Genomic DNA, 25,883 nt, shown 5'->3' on the forward strand with positions numbered 1-25,883 from the left:
TAAAGGAAGGAATTGCATTGTTCTAACTGAATTATTCATCACCGAAAATCTGTTATAACTCTAGATTATCTACATAGTCATAGGCACAGACATAGAAATGGACACAGCATCCCTAGAAACACTATTTATAGTTGGAGATAGACTTTTATCCATGTGAGTTGAAGAACATGTGCCATGTCTTGTTTCTGGAATAGAATGAATGAATCATGTATGTAAGCGGACATTTTTTGATCATTGAGTGTTTGTCAGCCTCTGTGAAAACACATTAGAGTCACTATGTTCCTTGTCACAATTATCTCCATTTTACAGATGAGGAAACTGAAACACAGAGAAATTAAGCTACACAGCTATAAGCTATAAAAAGGAGAACTAGGAATCAATTCAGTCTTTTATCATACAGCTAATATCCTGTAAAGTATTCTTCTTTCCTTGAAATAAGGTTTTATTTAAAATTTTATGGTGTTTACCTATAATCCATGAAGTCTAGAATTTTACTAATACTTACTTATAAAAAGGTTTATTTTGTCTCTGTGGACATTTCCAGAGAACATTAGTGAATTACATCTACCTTCACCTACTGACCTCAACCACCCAACCCTCTGTCATTCAGGATTCTGTTTTACCAATTTCCAACTGCCTCTGGGTCTAACAGCATTAGTAGGATGGTAGAAAGTATCCTGAGGCTCCTTTCTCTCTCCATCACTGACTGGATGCGTACTCACCGGCAAGAGCAGCTTTCCAAAACTCAGTTTCCTTATTTGTAAGGTACGGATAATAAAAATCACAAAATCGTAGATTTGCGGTGGGGATTAAATGAGATTGTATATGCAAAGTGCCTACCCTAGTGTCTGACATACTCAATATTTAAGGGAATATTTAAGGCACTCAATATTTAAGGGAAAAAAATCTAAACTTTTTCAATTGTTCGACATGCACCTACTGAGCTCGTAACTTATTGTGAACCAGTCGTGCTGGGAGATGGAGATGTAGCTGTGAGTGTGACAGAGGAATATCCTTCTCTGATGGAGCCTGTGTTCTCCTTCGCATAAGAGAAGATAGTAGAACACAGAGACTATTCTTGGGAACAAAGGAAGCACATACTTAATTCACAACTTTACTTGCCTCAATAAACAATTGCTCTGATGCATGGGTAGCACTAATGGCTCGATAACAACCACTGGATAATGAGGCGCACCATTTATTGAGACTGGAAGTGTCAACACAGGCATAATCCACTAATATGTTAATTGTTGATGGACATTTGCTGGTTCATAGAAATTCACCTTGTCACCGATACAAATGTCATTTGTTATAGCTTGCAAATTTCCATACAGGCAGGGATTACTTCTAAACCAGACTGCACAACTCCTTGTAGAGTAATTAATAAATATTCATGATGCTGATATTGCTGCCAATGATGACAGATCTTGTACATTAGAAAGAAAGTATTCTAAAGATGACGATGTTAATCTTATAAGACAAAGACATTCTGATATCAGTTCCAATATCCCAGGAGGCTTTAAATACTATAGCAGGTATCTTTTTTTTTTTTTTTTTTTTTGGTTATTTGTTACCTCTGGGAAATATGAAGTCATGCCCCAGGAAATATTCGTATCATTTTATACTTTAAATATTTATCTACAGACCATATGTGCTTTCAAGACATAATCCGGTTTCTATGTAAGCACTTGGAATTGTTGTTCTCCTTCAGGTCATGGCTAAATTAAATCTAGCTTCGATTTTCATTTTGGATTCTGCAAAAAAGACTTTTTTTAGTTCGAATCTCTTCATCTTTACACTCACTGTGCCCTCGCCAACCACACATACACATTCATCTACACCAATATTTACTCAGTATCTACTATGTGCCAGGAACCATCCTGGGCCATGGGCACATAGTAGTATAGGGAACAAATATCATTTCAGCTCTCACGGATTTTCATATCTCCTGGGAAAGACAATAAGTTGATAACTTCATTAATAAGCAACTTATAAGAAATCATCAGTTTGTTGTGACAAAATTTGCTCAAGAAAAGTCACTTTAAGGAATTAAAGTAATTAAGACTTGAAAAGGGAGAATGGACCCATCATGTGAAGAAATGTGGGAAAAGATTTCAGATGGAAAGAAGAACATGTGAGAAAACCCTAGGGGTTTTCAGCATCAGAGGCTGAGGTATGCCTGAAGGTTAGTGAGCAAGAGAGAGGGGGTGAATGAACACATAAATGAATGAAGGGATTTGACAATGCTTTCTCAATTAGTGCTCTCTGACTCATTCATTCTTTATAAGTGGGAAGTCACTAGTCTAAGCCCTTAACCTCTCAAGGGTGAGAAAGTCTAGGAGACCCAAGCTCAGAATCCAAGCTACATGCAATCTCACACATACTCTCTCTTCCTGTCTCCCTCTGCAGGCCCTGCTGCATCCTCTTTCTTCCTGGACATGGATGTTCTCCTTCTAGGACAACCTGTGATTGACTCATGGATTAAAATTTGAGCTTCTAACACTTTCATGGAGATATCTTCCATTAGATCCCACCTTAATTATATGGTGTGATTTCATTCCCTTCAGTGTTGTGTGCCCCTTATAGAATATCTGAATTTAGCTTGTACATGTCACACTTGTACTTGAGGTTTTCATGTTCGGAGGTTTATAACCTTGCATCCATTATACAGGTTTGAAGGCAGGCTTTTTTGTTTGTTTTGTTTTGTTTTGACTTTTGTTTTACCTTTTTTGCCCAGTTCAACGTCAACAGTGAAGGAGAAGTTGTTTCTCAAGGTAATTCAATTCACAGTATCTACAGGTTTTACTATCTAGATGGACAAATTGATAAATCAATACAAAAATATAGTGATAATATATAGTATGCATAAATATATACATATATGTGCACTCATACAGTATATATACATATCTGTGTACACATGTAGTGTATATTTATTCATATATATATATATATATATACACACACACATCCACATCCACACAATTTTTAGAGATTTATTTATCTGTCCATTCACCCATCCATCGATCTACACATTTTTCTATCCATCAATCTAGATAGAGCTAGTGAAACAGGAAGACATCAGCAATCAACACTTAATTTGGGAGAATGCTTTATCACAAATCTTACGGGAGCACATGTAAAGATGTGCTTTAGAGATGCTATCTTTTATACGAATTGTTTCCAACTGTGCATGCCTATTGGTAATGGGAGTAAAAAGAAAAAGAGCAGCCCTAGGGAAGAATGAGTAGTGTGAACAACAAACAAACATCAGTGGGTGCACTGGGAGGGGAAAAAACTTTGAAAAGAGGTGCTCTGCTGAAGAGATCTGCTCTGGCACTTGCTGGGGGATGTAGATAAGATGGGCAATGCCAACAGTGGTGTGAGGTAGCAGAGGACAGGTAAAAATGCTCCTGGAATCTCTGCTGCCCTTCCTGAAATCAGGGAGCTGTATGGGCAGAGGGAGGCAGGTACGGTGCCTGACTCATCTGAGTACAGCTGAGTGGAGAACATCTTCTGAAAGACGATTGCAATCGGCTGTTTCCCTCACAAAGTCACTGAAAAATTTAGAAAGAGGCAGACCGAAGAGTTGTAGGCTGTATTTATACCATTTCTGTTCATTTCATGCAATTCTCTGAGCTTGTTTAAAGACAGGAACTACATTAAGAACTGTGATTTTGTGAACTCTAATTAGAAACACAAGTAAATCAGTGCTCTTTCTACATCGTGTTTTCTGATGCTTAAGATATGCCTACCGATTTCATGCTAGGTAAACACTAAAACAATAGTTATCAATGCTTATAAGCAAAAAAACTCCGAAAAACAAAAAACACACAATGTATCATTTATTTTTTTCACAATGCATCATTTTAAGAGAGAGACCTTTAAAATTAATTTAATGAATTTAAAAGTATGTGTGTTCGATTCTGTTAACAATAAAGCAAATTATATATATCCACATTTTTTTTTTTTAAATAGACATTTTGGTGGGTAAAAAGCTTTTTGAGACCCCTGCTGACAGCAGCTGAGAACTACACTCAGGTTGCTCTTGACTAGAAACTGAATATATAATTTTCCTCATTAGTCTAGCCACCTTAAATAAATGCCATTTCTGAAATATGCGAGATACATCACGATAAGATGAATGTGTAAAGGTGAATTCTTGAAAGAAGGTGATTTGCTATACACAGGGATTTTCTTTTTGCTTAAGGTTTATAGGTCTCCTAAATAATTACATCTGACATAATAGAAAATTACTATTTTTTTAGTTATGAAAAATTGCACAACTCTTTAGAAATACACACCTTTTGTTAGAATAAGGATATCTAGAATTTTCAAAGATGATGTAGTATTCTAATAAAGAGTGAATAATAAATGCTAATGTTATCTGAAAAATACATTCACTTCTCTACAATTTTATTGAGGATATATTCGGTGTTAAATACCATTCTACAGTTTCGGAAAATAATTGTTTATACCCATTGAGTACACGGCTTTCAAAATTTACATTCCTTGGGAGGGAAAACAGATAAACATTTATCTAAGATGCCTAATTTCAGATTGCAATGAGGGCACTAAAATGTTACAGCATGGAAAGGGGATAGTGTAATAAGAAGGTAACTGTAGGGAGGGTGGTCGGGGACTGCTTCACCCTAGTAATATGTGAGCTGAAAGATATATGGTAATTCAAAAAAACATTTATAGCTATGCAAAGTTTTTTAGTAGACAGAGTAGCAAGTGAGAGATCTGGAAGGTAAAGGGAAAGGATAATTATGCAAATACAAAGATTATTCATAATGGGAACAAAGCTTGGCTCAGCCTTACTAGTGTTATAATTTCGATCTCTGCATTCCCTTGAAGGCATGCAGATGGAGTAAAAAAAAAAAAAAATCAAGGTCTTTGGAACTACACAGGCAGACCTTGGGAATAGTCCTGAGGACACCTTAAAGAAACCTTGGACAAGTCTCTGAGCCGCTCTTAGATAGCTGCCTCATCTCTAAATTGTTGAACTCCGTGCCCACTCAAAAGATTTGCTTGATAATAAAAACTGACACGGTATGTAAAAAGCCTAAGCAGGTGCTCAGTAATTTTTTTATGACCCTTTCTTCTGATTCAAGGGTTCTCTGAGTCTCACCTTGCTAATAAGTCTCAACTCAGCTATGAGAGACAATGAGATGCAGTTAGCAAAAATATCCAAAGGGCAGACAGCTAGGTGTGAAGGTGAATTAGTGAATATCCAAGGGCAAAGATGCCACTTCAGACTTCTTTGTAAACCTTAGGCCTAGCACAGGCCCTGACAAAGAGTAGGGATAAACACTTAATAAATAAAAGCTAGACTCAGAAATCACTACCATTAGGTAACCCACATAAGACACTATATGGCCCAAAAGTCATATGAAAAGGAGCCTAGGACTTAATGATCTCAATGGCTCACAAACACGCTAATGATGTATAAGACTGTGAACTCACTGCTTTGAGCTGTGAAAACAAAAAAGTCACGTACAACCACAAATCCTTAAGAAATGGCTTTTGCTAATGGGGAAAGTTAGAAGGGTTATAGGAGGCCGTGCACATCTCAGCACACCTACAGGAATATTAGTTCAGCTTCTCCCTACTTCTGGCCCACGGTGATAACGAAAGATCACCTTGAATATTTTCACAAAGTCAGGTTTTTTCAATGTAAAGGGTTTCCCTTTATTTTGGGATTATGTCTTTCCTATGTTTTCTCAATGAAAATGGTCTTACGTTCTTGAAATCATAGTGATAAGAAATGGAAACATTCTACTGAACATATTTGGAAAAATAAGAAATTGTAACTCAGGGAAAACACATCGCTTTTATCTTACATGAAATCTAACCCCAAAGAGGTGTGGAAACTTCTGGCATAGGTAAACTAATGAAGAGTACATCCAAGGGGCGAGAGGTCCCATGTGGGCCTCAGGAGGAGAGTTGGCTCAAAGATATGGGGCAGGAGGGGCCTAACAGCAGAAGGGCACTAGATGCAGAAGTTACATTATAAATAACAGGACCTCTGCAAAATGGATGAAGTAAGGACTAGACATAGCAAAGGCTCCCTCCTTTCCTTCAGGATGCTGGGAGACTGTGAACACATGGCAACCAGGAACTCACGTCAGTCAAGAAAAATAGGGGTTGAGGGACACACACAGCAAAGACTGGTCACTAATTTTTCTTTTTTTTTGTTTTTAAAGATTTTATTTATTCATTCATGAGAGAGATAGAAAGAGGCAGAGACATAGGCAGAGGGAGAAGCAGGCTCCCTGCGGGGAGCCCGATGTGGGACTCGATCCTGGGACCCCGGCATCAAGACTTGAGCCAAAGGCAGACGCCCAACCACTGAGCCACCCAGGTGCCCAAGACCAGTTATTTAAAATCCCTACATTGTTGCTGAATCTCTGACCACATTTCTCAAGATCTAAATGGGATGAGATAAGGCCCCCAAAATATCAGGGCAGAGGAAGATGTAAGGGGAAGGAGGTGATTACCCGAGGTGAGTGCCCTGAGCATGTCTTAGCGCAGAATCTGTCAGGAGTCCTGGTTCTGCACAGATTCAGGTGCAACCGGAAATTGGGACTTCTGCACTCCCTCAGTTCCATAACGTCTTAAGGCAGCTTGACGAGATAAATGATAGCTCTTGAAGACTTCTCTTCCTTAATTTTTTTTTCAATTGCCTGCTGCACGTGTCTTCCATGTAAACTAAGAGATACTCATCCCCCCTCATCAGATAAGCCATACAGCCTTCTGTCTGCACTTGTGCAATCAGATTGCACTACAATAATTTCTGCTCACTGACATATGGCTAAGTATTCTTAATCTATTTCTGAGTGCCATATAGGCTGAATACTTCTATATGTGCCCTTTCCATCCACTAGACCACATCTTCAAGGGCCTGGCTGACATTCTTCTCTCCAAAGTTGCATTCAAATCCTAACGCTACCACTAACTGGACCTATGAGTGTAGGAAGTGATTTAAGATATTTGTGCCTCTGTTTCTTCCTCTGGAGGGGATAATATGTTGATCTTCTTCAGAAGGTTTTGTGAGATTAAATAGTTCTTTAGAAGAGTAGCTGATATTTAGTAAGTCATCAATAAATGTTAGCCACTGTTGTTGGGGGGCAGGGATTGTTAAAACCTGTAGGCTCTAGAATAAGCATTTCCTGAGATCAACTCCAAACTCCATCATTTCTCAGATGAATGACTTTTTCTTTTTTTTAATTAAATTTTTTTTAATTGGAGTTCAATTTGCCAACATATAGCATAACACCCAATGCTCATCCCGCCAAGTGCCCCCCTCAGTGCCCATCACCCAGTCACCCCAACCCCCCGCCCACCTCCCCTTCCACTACCCCTTGTTCATTTCCCGGAGTTAGGTGTTTCTCATGGTTTGTCACCCTCACTGATATTTTCACTCATTTCTCTCCTCTCCCTTTATTCCCTTTCACTAATTTTTATATTCCCCAAATGAATGAGACCATATAATGTTTGTCCTCCAATTGACTTATTTCACTCAGCATAATACCCTCCGGGTCCATCCACGTAGAAGCAAATGGTGGGTATTTGTCATTTCTAATGGCTGAGGAATATCCCATTGTACACATAGACCACAGCTTCTTTATCCACTCATCTTTCGATGGACACCGAGGCTCCTTCCACAGTTTGGCTATTGTGGACATTGCTGAGTGACTTTTTTTTTTTTTTAAGTTTTTATTTATCTATTCATCAGAGACAACAGGAGAGGCAGAGACACAGGCAGAGGGACAAGCAGGCTCCCTGCCGGGAGCCCCATGTGAGACTCAGTGTGGGAATTCCAGGATCATGCCCTGGGCTGAAGGCAGAGGCTCAACTGCTGAGCCACCCAGGTGTCCCTCAGATGAGTGACTTTAAGCAAATTACTTGACCTCTCTGTATCTCAACAGATTTCCCATTTCAATAGAAATGGGATGATTAAACTTACCTCAGGAGCACCTGGGAGGCTCCATTGGTTAAACATCTGCCTTAGGCTCAGGTCATGATCCCAGGGTCTTGGACTTGAGCCTTGAGTCCTGGGAGCCTACTTATCCCTCTCCCTCTGCCCACATCCCCACTCATGTGTGCTCTCTCTCTCTCTCTCTCTCTCAAATAAATAAAATCTAAAAAAAAAAAAAAATTAAATAAGCCTACTTCAAAGTGTTTTAGGGAGGACTAGGCAAGTTTATGAATAATACAGTATGATTATTATAATGTATATTATATGTAATACACATGTAGTATATAAATAATATATCTCTTAGAATAGTATTCACCCTTTTTATTATAAATTCTAATAATAAATCAAGGAAGTTCTTTGTATAAATTAATATAAATCAAGGATGTTCTTTGTGTAAATCTTTTTACTCTCTGAGTTATAGATTTAGGCCAGTTCTATATCATAAATATGTCTCACCTTTTTCCCCTTCCTATTCCCCCTTGCCACCTTCTCCTTTTTCTTTCCTTCTGTTCCCTTACTCACTTGCTCTATTTTCTTTCTCTGTTTTTGTTTTTGTAATTTGAAATCAAGGTTCAAACCAGAGGCTCTTCAGGGAAGAGGTTTCTCAAGAGAAAAAAAAGGTTACTACTTTAAGCCAAAAAATAAAACTAATTTCAAAAGAAATGCAGTCCTGTGATACTTTTCTGAAAAAGACAACATCTGTATCTATTTGTCTTGGGATAACCTTGCCCTATCGAAATTGAATCAGAATGCTGCGAGGGGACTTGAAACAGCATGTCTACCTGTGTCCCTGTGAAAATGCTAGGATTGCATCCTTTTCTGGTAGAGGCATTGGGCTATCTGGTGTTTGGGATTCTCAAGTAAAACAGGACTAATTACACCATATATTGAGGATCAGTGAAATTCACTAAATCATTTGGTAAACATGAAACACCTCAAAGTAGGAAAGGGAGAAATACCTTCAGTGTTTTAGGATAGAATTCTATAGCTAGGATTGATGGGAAGTGAAGGACTAAAAATGGAAACTACCAGAAGAGAGAACATTTGTCTAAGAAGGGATTTTCTAATGGACTCAGCCAAAGAAGGAATAGAGACAAATTTGGAAATGAGAAAGGTGTCCCAATATAGGCTGGACGGTCACTAGATGAAGATACCACAGCAGGTTCAACAACACTTATGTTTGGGTTCAGATGACTGGAGATTTTTTTTTTTTTTTTAAGATTTTGAGAGAGAGAGAATGAGCAAGCATGAGCAGAAGGAGTGCAGAGAGAGGTGGTGAAGCAGGCCCCTTGCTGGGCATAGAGCCCAGCCCTGGGCTTGATTCCACTGGGCCCCCTGGATCATGATCTGAACCAAAAGCAGATGCTTAACCAACTGAGTCACCCAGGTTCCCTGACCTGAGATCTTTTAAGTTTAAGACTCTTCCTTGCATAATATACATTTGCAAAGGCAAATCATTCAGAATAAACCTTAAACCCAAAGGAACCAAATAATTAAAGAAATTTTGAATTGTGTGATTTTTTCCCTTCAGCAATCTGTTATTCCATTTACTTTATTTTTTACTACCCTTTACATATATGGCCCACTGCGGATATACAAAAGTAGTTTACAATTCTAGCCTTCCTAATCTGAAATTCTACAAGTCCAAGACAGTAACCAGATTATGAAAACGCTTGATTAATTGTGCAAACCAGTAGTTAGGTATTATAGTTTAAAAACTCAAGTCAAAAATATTTCTTTTCCTTCAGGAAGAAATATGAATGTTAAAAACGTGGTGCCTCGCAGAAGCAAAGCTCTATAATTAATCTATAGAGTCATCTCCACTGTCAGAAGCAGAAAGGCCCCAGAGGAACTACTTTTCCTATAGAATGATGATGGTATTAGTGCTAACAGTGATGATAAGAAAGACCCTGAAAAGTATGTGAGAATTTCTTTTAGAATCCTGCTTCAGGCCTCATTATAAGAACTAATATTTCTTGAGCACTTACTATTGACTAGAGAATACTCTGAGTGATTTCTAGGAATGAATTTCGTAAACCCCACAATAAAGAGGTGCTTTGCCCAAAGTCACCTAATTGGTAAGTGGAGGATCAAGATATGGATGGAGGCCATATAACTATAATGTACATCTACATATCAACCTAGATCACCATCTTCTATAACCTAACTTGAGGTATAGTTAAAATATCTTCATCTGAGGAACAGACACAAAATCTGCTATTGAATCCTGAAGTAGTCATTTACTCACTTCACAAATTTGAGTTGCCCTGGCCAGACAATGTCCAGAGCACTTGGTTCGATTCTGGAGCTCAGCCTAAAGGGTATCAACTAAATGAAGTATATCTGACATATTTTATTAGTGAAAATTACATAAAACATACAATCCCTCAACAAAGTCTCAGGTATCAATCACTTCAATGTTAGAGGAGACTTATGTTTGTGTGTGTGTGTGTGTTTATGTACAATGAGTATTTCAAAAAATAAACTGAATATGTTCAGATCAATAAAATAGTTTCACAGAATACACTTCCATGCGCAATCGCTTTTTCATTGTTCTACTTCATAAGAACACAGGACAACTGGAGAATTTTTCTCTTTTAATCCTTGAGTGTCACACATCAAACTACTCCAGATTTAGGTTGAGTATTTCCACATGATTGTATGTGTGGTTTCTATGGACTTCCTTCAGTCTCTAGTATGAGAGGAAATGATAAAACCCATCAAGATAACCAATATGTGTATATTACAATGTGGTTTTAAAAGCTGTTTTACATTATAGTGTTAGTTGAAGCTTTTTGTTTTTCTGTCTTAAAACTATGAAAATGCATATACTCATCTACTTTATTATGTGTTCTGTTATATCTCCACCCCAACCTCGACTTCTAAAAAGTCTGCTGACTTTTTAGAAACAAAGAAAAATAAGTTTGGAAAAAAAGAGAGTACAATGTGTGTTAAGATGCATTCCTAGCTCATCACATATTTTCCTGAAAACAATCAATACAGGTAGCCCGAGGCAGACAATTTCATCATACATGTACTTTCTGAAAGCAGACCATTATTACCAGAAACCTTCTCCTTACTCAAAAAGACAAAAAGTATGACAGAAACCATATACAGAGTTGGCCTCAGGGGAAATTGTGTAGTAGGCAAAATGCCTTCTATTTCATTATACAGTCCCCTTCTCTCCCTTTCCTTCCAGTAGAACAACCCCTGACTCCCCAGGCACCCGGGACCCCCTCCCATGACCTGACAAAAATCTACTTTGAGAAATGCTTTTAAAAACTCATTCCAACAAATGTGTAAAGTACCAGCACAGGTTTTGGAGTATCAAAGCTATGAATTCACAGGATACAGCTCAGAGTGGTAGAGACATTAACTGAAAAATAGTATTTTGTGAGAGTATATCTTATGAATCCAAATTCGGACTCCTTGAAGGTTTACACGTAGAAAAAAATTATTTTAAAGGAGATGTGAGGGTTTATAAAGGTGGTACTGAAAATGGGAATATTTTTCAAATCATCTTTGCTACTATGCCATCTGGGACTGCAGTGGAGAAGAGATAGGTGAAGGCAAGCAATGAGATGCTGAAGATGACCGCAAATTACATACAGGCTTTAGCAAAGACATTAAAATATAGAATGAAATGAAGAGTGCTAATGATCACCCAAATGGAAGTTTATTCAGCATAATCGTTTTGTCATTAATCGCACAAAAGCTAGTCCTTCTTTTCATTACTGCCCTGGATACATGGATCTAGGCTCTGTCACAGAGCTATTCTCCAAAGGGACCACTTTAGACTAGGCTACCACACAAAGAACACATCTCTGAAACACACAAGTTCCCACACCAACATCATATGCCACCTGAGTAGTCAGTGCATACACTAAGAATATTCTATGGAATGTTGAGTAGAAGTTAGTATGATATGGTATATAAGGGTTAGGACCTAGATGTGGCCAGCTGTGCACACAACACTTGTAGAGTTACTTCTGTGAGTGTTGGTTTCCTCAACTATAAAATGGGGGGAAAAAAAGATACAGTCTTTGTTTGTTGTGGAAGTTAAATAAGATAATGTATATATGTCACCTGGAATATAAAGCTTAGGAGGAGGTTAAAAGTCATAGTGATTATGAGAATACTGATAATAAAAATTATATCTCCAAAGCAGATGAATCAAACAAAAGCTAAGGAAATTTCAAATCACTCAGTCATGTGCTAAGTCTTCATAGTGGTTTATAGCACAGATTGAGAAGTCAAATATTTTGGACAAACTGCTCAAATTCTTTATGACTTAGATTCCTGAAGAAAAACTGAGATCAATTCTACTACCTAGTTCACGCATTTGTTGTGAAGATTAAATGAATTAATGCATTTGAACTCACTTAGAACAGTGCCTGACACAGAGAAGGCACCAGATAAATGTTAGCTATTATTGTTCTTACTATCCTTGCCAAGAGGTAGGAACATGGCGAAAATATGGAGATGAACCTTGGTAAGAAAGTCACAGCTCTGTAGAAGAATGGTCAGAAGTGAATGCTGGAAGAGCCTCATCACTTCCATTCTGGGCACATCCTTTTCCATTCATTCATTTACTTGCCAAGGTGGCAACCAAGGAGCCCAGGTGAGATTCTGGTGGTCATACCCCAGGAGTTACTTCATCAGGACATAGCCAGTTTGGTCTGGACTGAATCTTTTCTACTGAGAATCTACGACTAATATCTACTAATACAACCATTTGCTATTTCGGATGTTTTTATAAGGAGTATCAAGAGTTTGGCAATGAAAATTATGTGTTAGGCTGTCGTCCACATTTACATGGAAATGGTAAAGGCACAGCAAACCAAAGGCTAAAAGAAGCTATGACACTGATATGCTCAGGCCTAGAACATCATTACTATAACCATAATCACTATCATCATCATCTTAATATCAACTACCAATTTTTATCTATGAAATCAAAACTCACCAAAACATCACCATGATATCCATTGAAATCTATTATTCTTTTTTTTTTCCCCCTCAAGATAGAGGTGTTTCAGGCCTTTCCACTTCTGGAATTAAAAGCTGCATAATGCACAGCGATACTTTCATCCTACATTTTCCATATATAGCAAGACCCGTTTTGACACACAAAGGCAAACTGTTGAATGAGGCACTCAATTAACAATGAAACAAAGTGAAATGTTTAGTTTAAAATAATGTCTCACACAAGGCCAATTCCAACAGTGACCTTCAAGTGAAGCTGTTCAGTCTTTTTGCTGCAAGACCATTCCATTGTGCTTTGTAATTAATTTCACACATGGATATTGATGACAGGATTCCAACAGAGATTCAGCAGCACCTTAGAAAATCTGTCCCCATCCAGTGAGCCAAGGGGCTGGCTTGATGAGCTCCATCAGCTAGGATAATTATTATGAATAAGGAGGTGTGTCACCTCCCTGTAGAGTGTAGAGGTACCCGTACTGAATTACACACAAGTCATACAGAAGTCAGTCCACTGGAACAACTAAGAGCCCCTCAGTAAATGCAAATAGCCAAATACAACATGGCGGATGCTGTCCAATCAGAAAATTTGGAAAGCCAGATAAGGAAGTGAAGAATTGTAAGTGCGAAGAGCCAAGAGAAGGGCCAAGCCCAGGCCAGGGGCCAAGAAGAGTCCCTGCCAATTTTCTAGGAGCAGTCACTGTTCAAATATTTAATAACTCCCAAGTATTCTTTTCCCTCTTTTTACTATTTTATCTCCCATCTTGCCAAGTAGATCCTACTCTACGTTGCGCTAAGAGCTCCTTTTTTACAAGTCTAAAACTCCAACCTCCAAGTAGATTTGGATAATACACTGGGAAAGAAGCCACACGGTTTAATATTTTAGACTCTTGAGCACACCAAAGATCCATCCAGTTCCATACCGTCAAGACAATCTTTCATGGGAAAAAAGGAACAAAATGGAAGTATCAATATAGAAAGAGAACCGTATCTCAAATAATAAAAGACACTTACCTGACGACTCCCTCAAAAAGTTACTTCGTGCAAATCAAATGAAGAAAAATACATTAGGGAAGAATATTCCTTAATGAAAATTCACTACGGATATTACTGTAATGAGAATAACAGTCCCCTCAGGGCTTCCTTGCGGACAATCATGATTCACATACAGGGTACACTTACCGTCAAGAAAGGTACAAGTAAACATTATATGGAGATATGAATACAACCATTTAAATATTTCTTAATTCTAGATTGTTTATTATTTGGCACTTCTGGGGAAAGACTCACAAATCAAGTGGAGAAGTACTGAGATGTCCCTGGTGGTATTTCGGTGGAGAAAATCATGTGCCGACACAGCCTGGCAATCACAGTTCTGTTGTAAAAATCAGTTTCACTTACCTAGAAAGAGAAAGAGAGCAAGAGACAGAGAGAAATTTAATAGAATTCTTTGGAATCTAAAAGTCCTGTTTGTTCCTGGCTTCCCTTTTCCTTCCTTTTAATATTCTCTTTACTCTTCAGGAAAGAACGTCATCAGCATCTCAGCACTGGTATCAAAGTTCATGGGGACACAACGGAACCATGACACTTATCCTTGGCAATGGACAATACCAAGGCCTACCTCACCCCCTTTAGGTCTTGGTCTGTAGGTGTCTCAGTAAGAAAATACCTTTCAGAATGGAAAGGCACGTGTCAGTGCTACTTGGGTTAGAGGTGTACCTTGAGGGTCTCTCCTCGTCTTGCTCCCCCTTGCCTTTGACGTTCTAATGATGCCATCTAATGATCTAATGATGCCACTTCATTAGACCCCAGCAACCGTATCCCTTTCTGCCATTCAGTCCTGCTATCCTGGTTGTCCAATCTTGTGCTTTGAGTTTAGTAATAACCTCCTTTATCAAGCACTTATACATGTTTCAAGGTCAAAATAAGTGTTTCTTCCATGTGCCCAGCACCCCGCATTCATGCATTCATTGCTAGAACAATAGTTATGGCACCGCCCTGCAGTTAACTTTTCATTTGAATGCCATTTGCTAGAATCTGAGATCCCTTGAGAACAGAATCTGCATCATATTCCACTTTTTCATTTTTCAGAGCATGATCTGGGATATGAAACATTTCATAAATACTAGTGAATGAAGATATGCAATAAATAATAAGCGAAGGGAGCTTGAGTCAGAGCAAAATAAAATACATATTTTTTTAATTTTTAAAACTAAATAAGGGAGTTGACAGCCTGGGGTGACTTCAAAATCTGGGTTTCTAATGAGAGGCCTAAAGGGGTGCCCTATTCCTTCTTGCTCAACTTTTCAGGTTAGGAAATAAACCACAAATGATACAGAAGCTCTGGGCCAGAACATTAAATTTTTTCAAGGACCAAACATGGTGCTTGGTGCTAGGTTCGCTTGAAGATCAGAGTGGCTCTACTCAAAAGTGTCCATGTCGTGTGGCTGACAATGATTTCATTCAAATGACCTGACTCTGGAATCTTTGCTTTCCTCAAATGTAAATGGGAGTCACCATATCTGGCCTTTCTAAATCACATTTTTAACTTTTTATTTAAAAAATATCAGAAGCACCTAGCCAAATACAAATCTGTACATTGTGCCTCTTGGAGCCTTCTCCCAGCTTCCTCCAGTGGTGGCATCATATACAACTCCAGTATGTATCAAAATCAGGAAACCTCCTTTGTTGAATCAATGAGATGATGGAAATAAATATCACACTGGTGGTATTTTTTAGGTTAATTATTCTTTCCTCACCATTTATTTATTAAAGTATTACCAAATGCTAGATATTATACTGAACCCTCGAGATAACATTTGCAATCAAAAGCAGCCAGTCCCACACCTTCATGGACTTTATGTACAACAAGAGAACATAGAAAGATGGGAGAATGAAAATGTTATGCATTAAGCTTAATTTGTATAAGAATTAAAAGCCAGGAATATCTAATTCAGGCCAGAACAGAGGATGATGTGATCAGATAAGCCTTCCCAAAGTATATTTTAAATTCAGACTCAAATCTGAAGGTGAACCAAGTAAAAAACAGTAAAAATATATACAGGTGAAAGGAAGAGTATATATGGAGGCAAAGAAAAAAATTAAAAACCTGGCCCATTTTAGTTTGTACATATTTGGTTTTAATAGTTCAGCAGTGGCATTTTTATATGTTTTGAAATAATAATCCTGCATAACTGTATGAATGTTGTAGTGAAGAGATAAACATAAAGAGAAGGAGGGTTTAAATAAAATAGGACTCAACAGACCAGGATCAGGATTTTGAATTTATTTTATGAGCAACTGGGGTGCAGGGATATGTTTTAAACAGAGGAGCATCAATAATCAAAATTGGCATATCCCGGATGCTTAGAGAGAAATGGATTTGATGGGGCGAATGTGGGGTAGAGGTAGGCAGATCAATCAGAGGTCGAGGCATTAAGCCAGGCAAGACATTACAGAAGGTTAGCGAAGATGATGGAGAAGAGTGGGAAGATTGTTTCTATGATGGAATCGACTTAATCTGGAAAAAAGCTGTATATAGGTATAAAAAGGAGCTATTGATAAAGCAGATAATGATGTTTCTAGCTTGATCAACACAAGGTGGTACAATTCAAGCGAGCTATGATAGTGAAAGCACTTTGTAAACTGTAAATGCTACTAAAATGCATTTTCCCATATACAGAATATGCACAATATATGCATACACAATTCTCAAAAAAGGTTAGAAAAACGAGTGGCCTGCTTTTGAAAAAGTTCAGTGCATGGCTCCTAGTAGTGTATCATGATTGGCTTGTAGCACCATTGAGTAATGCCAGACAATCCAATAAGGGAATCAAGAACAAGGAGGTGTTTCCATTAGAACGCGCTCTAATAAACACACAAACACATGCACATATGTTCACACACAATAGCCAACCTAGAGCAGAATTAAACTTGCTCAAGTACCCAACAAATTCGTTCAAAAAAAAAAAAAAAACTGGAGTAGAGAGGTATTTTTCATTCAAGAATGGAAATTAATCCAAAATGCAAAAGAAAAATTGCTCAAGAGATTGGTAATTAAATAGACCATCATGCTTATTACTTTTCAGCATATCATTTAAATAAATATCAATCAACCGACCTTATACCTGCCACTGTTTGGTGACTTAAAGGAAATTAGTGATGTCATCGGTCTCTAGATGCCAGAGATCAATTAGACTATTGTTTTTCATTAAAATGATTTGTTATTTGTGTACTGTCTGATTCCCCCTACTTGATTACATGTTGCTTGAGACTTGGGAGACATACCTTGCTTCTCTTGAAATTCTGCATAGGGCATAGCAAAATGCCTTGCATGTAAGAGGCACTCAAGAATATTGTTGAATTTTAGGAACTTCATTAGAAATGCACTCGGTTATACAAATGATTTATTTTCAACCTAATAGTATTGGTAGTGATTACTTTAAGAGAGTGTTAGTGTTGGTAAGGTACTTTGTCAACTTTTCAGGAAAACATCGTTTCTCTTAAGTCGACAAAGGTAATTTATCAGAGGGGAGTAAGAAAAGAAAGAAGTTGCTTTGAACGTATTCCAAAAAAATGAATTTCTTTGAAGTAACAGACTTATTAGCGTTACTGATTCATAAAATATGCCTAACACAAAACCTCGAAGACATTCACACAATTGTGTTATTTTTGGAAGTTTCTCTTCAGCATCTATTGCCAATCCCCTCTTTTAACTCAAAGCAAATCCTTAATGAGTCTGACTTTGGGGGAGGAATGTGCAGAGGAAACTAGAGCCAGCAAATCCACGTTGTTATTAATGGTGTTGCTATTGTTGTTGTTATTATTACTATTAATTTAATTATTATTGGTGGGGAACCACTCTACTTCTCACTTGACATATCGATGGTGTTCATACTCCCTCCATTGTAGCCCAGCGTGATTGCAAAGTCTTGCCCCCTCTCTCACCTAACTCATTTCAAACAACTGAGAAGTTCATATGACTCCTTGTCTTGTTCCAACCTTCACCTTATCGTTCATTGGTTTCCTGCGATGGCATAACCAAAACCATAGGGTAGGAGACACAAAAGATGGCTGTCCTACCATTGATGTGGACGTGGTGTGGACCTGTTGGTGCCAGAAAAGCTTGGAAAGAGAACAGCAGCAAAACTGGTGAGGACAGAGTATCTGGTAAATCTAGCTTGGCCTGCATTTCACATTGTTCTGTAAAATGTGTTTTCTATCCTGATGACATGCTACAATTCCTCTGATCTTTGAACAAATTACAATCTGCTTTTATGAATGGCGTACAGTTAGATATTTAGTGGTAATATTCCTCACTTTTTTTTTTTTATAAAGGACCCCTGAGGTGCTCACCAATATTCTTCGCACCAGAAACTTAGGTGGTCCTGACCCAGAAAAGGCCTTTCAAATGTGGACTGGTGAGTGCATCGTTGCGAGGCTTATTAAAAATCCATAGACTCTCTGGATAAAAAGTTGGAAACAAACACAATTAAAGTGGTGGAAACTGTAATTGATGCAGGTTAATCTACCCCACGTCTTCTGAGAATGGCCCTGCTCCTACAGCTTAATATTATATACGAGTTGTTATGGCAACTTGATGGTGTTGGGCTATGGGAAATCAGATGCCATTTATGAACTGGACAAGTAGTGCAAATATTTAACTACATACAGTTTACCAAAAAATATAAACCAGAAATATGAGCAAGGGTGTTGCCATATGAAAGGAGGCTAAGCTTTTAGAAACTTTTGCAAAACAAACAAACAAGCAAATCTCATTGAACTATGACTGGTTGTTACTGTGCCACCTTCTCTTGAGGTACTGGTAGGCAGTACAGGTAGCCAGCACACTCTCCTCCAATTTTATAAGCAAATCTTACAATCTAAAGAGATAAATGCCTAATTTAATTCATTTAATTACCCTGGTGGCTTTAGGGAAGGTACAGCTCTTTTCTTTTTTATAAATTTATTTTTTATTGGTGTTCAATTTGCCAACATATAGATTAACACCCAATGCTCATCCCATCAAGTGACCCCCTCAATGCCCGTCACCCAGTCACCCCCACCCCCCAACCACCTCCCCTTCCACCACCCCTAGTTCGTTTCCCAGAGTTAGGAGTCTCTCATTCTGTCTCCCTTTCTGATATTTCCCACCATTTTTTCTCCTTTCCCCTTTATTCCCTTTCGCTATTTTTCATATTCCCCAAATGAATGAGACCATATAATGTTTGTCCTTCTCTGATTGACTTATTTCACTCAGCATAATACCCTGCAGTTCCATCCACGTTGAAGCAAATGGTGGGTATTTGTCGTTTCTAATGGCTGAGGAATATTCCATTGGGGAAGGTACAGCTCTTGAGGATGAAGGCAGCACCCTAGGTCTAGGAACAACTAATGACTACATTATTCAAAATGGCTCGGCAGAGAAGCTTCCATGACTCAGTAGACTAAAAGTAGCCACTTCCATCTTATCATTTATTTGATACCTTTAATATTTTTCAGGTTGGCAATAAGAGAAAAAAACTAAGATTTCAAGGCTGAAAGAGCTAGTTTTCAATCTTGAGATGGTGGGGAAACAATTGTAGTTTAATAATCTCTTTGGCATTAGTATAGTTCCCAGGTAGCAAGGCAAAGGATCCTTTTCCTAAATTTAGTCTGGAGCTTTTCTTAAGTCATAGCAGACTTAAGAACCCAGGCATAGGAGAAAAGAGAGAAAAGAAAAGAGCAAATGTCCTCACCTAGCTTTAACTCTTTCTTATAATGCAGTATCTCACCAGCCAGGTCATGTGTGCAAATACTTATGGTTGTAGCAGCAAAAATTCAGTTGACCCAAGGAAGAGGCTTTTAGGGTCATGTAATTATTGCTGATTAGTCATATGAAGAGGTTGAGTGAGAAATATTATCCTTTCTCTTGTCCAAAATGGTACATTATAGATCCTGCCTGAGTTCATAGAAGAATAGCAAGCTGGTAAACATAAAAGACCCCTACAAAGAAATCAACATTATCTACACTGTGAAAAGTGGAGCACCAATTCAAAACCATAGCTATGGTAGAGGTTCCAAGATATTTCTGGAACTACACCTATTCAAGACAAAAAAAAAAAAAAAAATCATTCTTGGTAAAACTGAGTATAACCAAGCTGCATATATATCTTTTGAATGGACATATACAGCACCAAAACATCCCCCTCAATAACATTCTGCTTAAATGAAATAAAACTGCCAGTACACACATGTGATCCTCACAGTAAGAAGCGGCTTTAGTTGCCGGTTTCAACTCCTGCTGGGCAAGGAAGTTTGGTGCAAGAGGATGAATTTATTTTTTAATTTCTTAAAAATATTATTTCTTTTCATAATCCCTACACCCATTGTGGGGCTCAAACTCATGACCCCAGATAGAGTCACATGCTCTTCTAATTGAACCAGCCAGGCACCCCAGAAGAGGATGAATTTGAGGCCAACAAAGCCCCAAAGACAGTTTAGCCAACTGCTCCAGATTTAGATCTAAAAGGAGTCTAAACAACAGCTCTAATGCGAACCCTTCATACCCTAATCTTATTTCCTTTCATTCAAAATGGAAATGAAGGAGATTATGTGACACAGTTGATTATTGATACCTTCAAACATCTGCTTATACTACATTGAGTTCTAGCCAGGAAAACCTCCCTGCATTTTCTTCTCCTAGGGCCTTTCAACTGTCTTCTAGAAATAGCTATCAGCAAAAGTTCTGTTTCATAAATGTATTTTTGGCTGAATTATTAATTGAAATGAAAACAAGATTTTAATGGGCATAAAAGTCATTTGTAAATGAGATAAAAATGTTCTAGGCATTGCCTGTCTAGATGCAGACCTAAAGCAAAAGCACTATGACAGTTTATGATTATTATGCACATTAGTGCAATCTAGTTGGCTCCCAATTCCTAGAGTAGAGTTCCCCTGTTTGCATAAATGTCTCTCCTGGTTGTTTGCTTTTCATTGCATTTATGTGAAAAGCCCCAAGGATAGTTTTTTTTTTTTTTTCCTTCTGATTAATCCCACACATTAGGTTACTGCAACATTATCTCTCATTGGAGCCATCATAAATGTCTTGCTCCTTCTTTGTTCCTGGATTGGGAAGAAAATCCTACAACTGTGGCTCAGTCCTCCAAACTGAGTTTCTTATAAAGGCCAATTCAGGACCCTTAACTACCTAATTTACCTCCTTTGATTCATTTTCTATTTCCACCCCCCCCCCCCCAAATTGGCCATTCTACTCCAGCCACACTGGCTTCCTTACTCTGCCATTAAGCCCCAGCCACATATCACTTTAAGATATTTGGATTGGCCGTTACCTCTGATTGGACCAGTATTCCCTAGATATATGTATGACAAGATTCTGTCATTCCCTTCAAGCCTTGCATGGATATGTACTCTGACTGCCTCTTTTCATACTGACATCTGACCCCAACCACTGCTTTGAACTCTTAGTCTCTTAGCTAGCTCCACTTTTTGTTTTATTCCTAGCACTTTTCACTTATAACCATTAGTTTATTTATTTTTTTTATTTCTGCCCTCCCTACAGACTAAATACCCACACACATATAGAAGGTAAATGTATATATAAATTATAAATATAGAAGGTAAATGTATATATAGATTATAAATATATAAAAGGTACATATATGTGGAGGGGCGCATGTACATCTCCATAAATATTTGTTAAATGAATTCATGAAACAGTGGGTTTCTTGGTGATTCTGTTACTTCTATCTTCAAACTTCAAATCGATCAAATTCTATCCATTCCAAAGAATAAATTATTACTGGCCCTTCCCTCTCCCAGAACACGTATGTCCCTCTTGGCACCCAAATCCTTGTCTTTTGCTAATCCTGATTTTTCTTCTCTCCTATAGTATTGTTAGCTCTGTTTTCTTTATTTATTATTAATCAAGTCTTCAAATCTCACTGTCAGTAACTATAGCAAGAAGGTTGTATCCCTGACAGAAAACAAGATTAAATCGTGAATGTGTAGAATTGAAGGAAATCGAGGGACTATCTTTTCTGATCTCATTACCTATCAACCAATCAATGGGAATCTCTTCTCACTGACATGGAATTCTAACACACAAGTCACCCAAGCTGGAAAACATCAAAGATTAATCCTTTCTCTTGCATGCAAACCATGTAATTTAGTAATAGCTACTCAACCACCATTGACCTGCTAATTAATCCATAGATTTCTTTGTTGTTGTGCCTTTAATCATTTCTACTGATAACTGAGTCACTTTAGAAATACTCATTCTCTCCTCAGACTCACCAACTAAATGCTACTAGCGTCTGTAGTAATAAAACACTGAAATATATTGACTCCCTGCCAACTTGTTCTTTCTCTTCCTTTCTTTTCTATGTCAGCTGGTGCTACTATGCAGATGGAATACAGAGAGAGGAAATGAGCAGCTAGTAAATGAGTAGTTTGTGTCACAGGTGAGGGTGAAAAATGATTCGTCATCTGGGTCAAGAAACAAGTTGGTCCTGCTCTCTCTGAATTGAAGATTTATCTGTCCTTTCGACTTCCCATCAGTAATTTCAAATCAGCCTGAAAATAACTGGTTGGGACCTTATTCCCGGAGTCCCTTTTTCTGAAAACACATGATTGATTCTCATCTTCTACCATCAAGCAACAAGTGATGTACATTTTCTGATGGGGCCATATTTGCATGTGGTGATTCACACAGTGTCTACTGAAAATGCTAGTAATGTGGTGACCCTACATCCTTTGATTTGAAAGGAGCTCAATTGTATCCACTGCCTGAATAACAATTGAAGCGCTGACTTCTATTTTCTGATCTGGCATTCATCTCCTGTGTGTCTTTGAAAGTGTCAGTTCACCTCTCTGAGCTGCAGTAGCCGGAATGGAAAGAACTGGTTACTCATCTGCCTCATTGATGAGTTTCTGTTTTGTCACATACAAGAGACAATTCACACCAACTATTATGATTTCCTCTGAAATATCATGTAGAGCTTATTTCTCATCCAATGTTTGATAGAAAAAGAACTGAGATGTTAAATGGCACACTTGCTCTAGACCTCTAGTTACTGTAATCAAAATGAGTGGCTCTATCAAGCCACCTTTATGCATCATTAGCAAAGAGACTAGAGAAAATTGTGCTTACTATGTAGTCTTCCTTTACAGAAATTACTTTTGCACCCATTTGGATTTCCCAGCTACTTAGGCCATCTTAGAGTACAGCCAGAAATTTTAAGCCTGCTTGCATAGAAGCACTGCTACCAAGGAAAGGCCTATCCATTTGGAGGTCACATGAGGCTCTATTCATGAGAACAGAAGAATTTTCATTAATAACCAGGAGGGAGGGACCCAGCATCACATGACCAATAGCTAGTGTGACTGATTTTCTAACAACGGACAAAATATCCAGTGAGCAGTTCCCTTTTCAAGATGGTTTATGAGATTATACCTTCATTTCAAATAATATCTTCTAAAGTCAAACACATTTTTAGTGTACCTTGTTAGAGCCGACTCTTTCCAGTTAACAGTCTCTTTGATTTTGACATTGATCATTTCTAAATGTTAACTTTATCCCCCAAACAGAGTTTTACCATCACTGAACATATTTAAATGAATGTGCCTAGAGGAGATTCTAAAAAGAGAATTCTGGAGATGTTTTGAATATTATAGCAGAATAAGGGCACATGCTCCTAGATGCATGGTTCTTATAGTTCTTTCTCCTTGAAGCAGTGCATTTTGAGAATGAAGAACACATTTGGAGCTGGACTCTTAGTTTAAACCTTTCCATAGGAATTTGTTAGTCCTACTGACAAGCAAATTATTTAACCTATCTGGGGTTTATTACACTTATCTTTATGTATTTTTAAAAGATTATTTATTTATTTATTCATGACACACAGAGAGGGGCGGGGTGGGGGTGGGGGCAGAGACACAGGCAGAGGGAGTAGCAGGCCCCATGCCGGGAGCCCGATGTGGGACTTGATCCCGGGTCTCCAGGATCATGCCCTGGGCCCAAGGCAGGTGCTAAACCACTGAGCCACCCAGGCATCCCCTATACTTATCTTTAAATAAAGATAGGATAGAAGTCAACTTATAAGGTTATCATAAGAGAAAAGGATTTGATCTATGTAAAACACTAGAACAGAATCTTTCATGAGATAAAAAATGAGAATGTTACCTCTTTTATGTATTATTACTATGAAAATTCTTATTTCCCAGACACCGAAGATGACTTGCAAAGTGTCACTGCACAGAAGAGGTAAAGGAATCTATGACTAGAAGTTATGTCTTGAGGATCCAGCCAAAAAGATTTATTCTTCGCTACCGCCAATCTGCCCGCACTTATATATCCAAAAACCTCAAGAAAATCACACGACAGAGACTCAGATGATAATAAAGTGCAAGGGATTTAGTGGGTGGAAAAAAAAAAAACTGTCTCTTGAAGAAATAGCTATGACACTAAACACTGCTTCAGAGATATTTGATCTTTATTTTCCATAGAAGCTTAAGATAAGTGACAGACAGGGCTCTGAACCTGCAGTGGGGCTTTAAAACTGTCAGGATCTGGTGTTTTTGTATTGAGCATCTTTCAACAACTCAAGTGGAATAAATTATTACTTATCTTGCCCTCTGACTGCCAATGGTTTGTGAACGTAGAAGGAAGTCCCCAAGTAGAAATACCCTACTCCAGGTCCTAGAGAACAAACCTAGGGAAAGCAGATACATGAGATCACTATCACCAGACCTCATGTTTACAAAAACAAGGAGAGTAAAAACCATGTGGCTAGCATTTCATTTTCCAACCAAATGTAGACTAGTCATCATCGATAGTTTCTATAATTTCATAATGATAGATTGCAAGTGATACTGTAGGAACTTATACACGACAAAATTCATCTGACACTGCCCTATATACTGCACTGGCCTCATATTTTATTATTTTGCCATTGACAAGTGAAAATGTCATCTTGAACTTGTATTTGGAAACATTCCTCTACATGCTACTCTTACACGATCTCAGCAGAAGGGTTAGTTTAGCTTTGTCTGGGTGCTTCAGTCTCCCTATTTACACAAAGAACACTATTATCTACATACCACATCCCTGGCTTTTTCTCATCCTCCTTAAATGTTTTGTCACACGGTATCAACCTCTGGTTTTTGCGTTGCTGCCCTGATGGTGTTCTCCGAGGTCATGAATCACTCTTTCCTCCCTTTAGGAACTCCAGTTCTTCTTCTTGACCTCTCCTGTGAACTTTCTCTGGGGTATAATCACTGACTCTCTACACCCCTTTACTGCTTCTTCTGGAAGGGCTCTTATATTTTCTTTGTTCATATTGTATCCTAAGGCAAATGACCTCTAATTTTTTTTCTGTCTAGCACCAGCCTCACACAAGGATCCTGAACCCACTGGATAGCTCTTCCTTGGGAATGTAATATCATTTCAAGCTCATATTTATAACTACTTCAATCTGCCCCCCAAGATTACCCCATTCTGGCCAATGCGGAAATTTTTCTAGGTCACTAGAGTTAAAATTTAAGAGAAACTTAAGTGTCTCATTTTCCATTGCATCCCAATATCTGAATAGGCTATTATTTCTCTAAATTTTCTTTTAATGCTTTATGTCTTCTATCAATGACCTGATCTCATTATATTTAAATTTTTGCTAGTGACTCATGACTATCCATAGCTACCCCTTCTCTGTATCACCTCCATGTTACCTCCATCAACAAAACTGACATATTTTAAACATGATTTAGTAACTCTCCTCAATAAGAAATTATAGTGCTCCATCTTTTTTGTTTGTTTTTCAGATCAAATATGAAGTCCTTGTGCTGGTACTTTATGCCCTACTGGAGTCTTGCACTCATATCTCCCATGGCCTCCAGAGAAGATCAATTCTTCTCCCATTAG

General features: G+C 38.1%; 1 long non-coding RNA gene across 1 annotated transcript in view; it reads right to left on the bottom strand.

Moving 5' to 3' along the window:
- The window catches only part of LOC125754264 (uncharacterized), a 187,690-nt gene that overhangs the window by 92,935 nt on the left and 68,872 nt on the right, over nucleotides 1–25,883 (bottom strand). The window contains exon 2 of the long non-coding RNA XR_007408018.1: nucleotides 14,258–14,368. This is a non-coding gene — a long non-coding RNA (uncharacterized LOC125754264). The remainder of the gene's footprint in view (nucleotides 1–14,257; nucleotides 14,369–25,883) is intronic.

This window comes from Canis lupus, chromosome 33 (genome assembly GCF_003254725.2).
Source record: "Canis lupus dingo isolate Sandy chromosome 33, ASM325472v2, whole genome shotgun sequence".
NCBI classification, from domain to species: Eukaryota; Metazoa; Chordata; class Mammalia; order Carnivora; family Canidae; genus Canis; species Canis lupus.